Raw genomic sequence first — 1,287 nt, forward strand, 5'->3', positions numbered from 1 at the left:
TTGAACCACTAGCCTTCTGGTTAGTGGTCAAATGCCTTAGACACTACACCACCAGAACTCCCTCTTCTTTAATAGTGCTTTGCTTATTTGAGGCCTCTTTCCTTTCCAAGCAAGATTCAAGAGTAAGTAAATAAACAAACCAAACTCACTGCTTTCTAGTTGATTCCGACTCATAGCAACCCCCTTTGGTAAGTGGTAAATCTTTATGGAAGTAGATTGCCCAGTCTTCCTTCCATGGAGTGGCTGGTGTGTTTGAACCTCCAAACTTCTGGTTAGCTGTAGTGATTGTAGTGATCCCACCAATAATGTTGGTGGGATCTGGATTGGAATTGCATTGAATGTATAGATTACTTTGGGTAGAATTGACATTTTCACAATGTTCAATGTTTCTATCCATGAGCTCTTCCATTTAAGTAGGTCTCTTACGGTTTCTTGAAGTAATGTTTTGTAGTTTTCTATGTACAGGTCTTTTGTGCCCCTATTCCCAAGTATATTCTTTTGTTGATAGCTATTATAGATAGTATTGATTTTCTTATTTCCTTTTCAGCAAAGAGATTGTAGAGGAATCCAGCTGATTTTGTATGTTGATCTTGTGTTCTGGTTACCTAGTGCTGCTCTGACAAGAGTATACCATAAATGGGATGCCTGAACAAACAGGAGTTTATTTTACATTTTGGAAGCTTTAAGTATGAGTTCAAAGTGCCAGGCTCTAGGGGCTGGGTGAAGGCCTCTCAATCTTGGGCTTCAGCTCTGCCTCCTGCTCCCAGCCCACTGAAGCTGGAGGCTTTTCTTCACTCAGCTGCTGGCTGCTGAGGCTGACAAGCCCAATGTTGACAAGTGAAAAGGCACAGACCCAATGTTATCAAACTACACAGCAGGCCATTACTTGAAGTCCATTAAAAGTCCCAAAATGGGCAGAGCATGGCAGGCTGCTGAACATGGTTCCTGTTCACAGGGGGAATGGTTTTAGTCTCCATTGAGAATCACATTGGCTGTTGGTTTTGCATAGATGCCCTTTATTATGTTAAGGAATGTCCCTTTTATTCCTAATTTGCTGAGAGTTTTGATCAGGAACAGGTTTTGGAGTTTATGAAGCCTTCTCTTTACATATAGGAAGCAGACCACATCCCTAAAGCAGCTACTTAGCTGCTCACAGTAGATTCCACCATGGAGTTGATTACCAGTCTCATTATGGGGAATACTACATCCAGCTGCCCAGCCACTCAACCAGGCCCAGCCAAGTTGACACACAAACTTAACTACCACATCTTGTATCCCGCCATGATG

The sequence above is a fragment of the Orycteropus afer genome, unplaced genomic scaffold (assembly GCF_000298275.1).
Source record: "Orycteropus afer afer isolate SDZICR_OR568_19922 unplaced genomic scaffold, OryAfe1.0 scaffold00273, whole genome shotgun sequence".
NCBI classification, from domain to species: Eukaryota; Metazoa; Chordata; class Mammalia; order Tubulidentata; family Orycteropodidae; genus Orycteropus; species Orycteropus afer.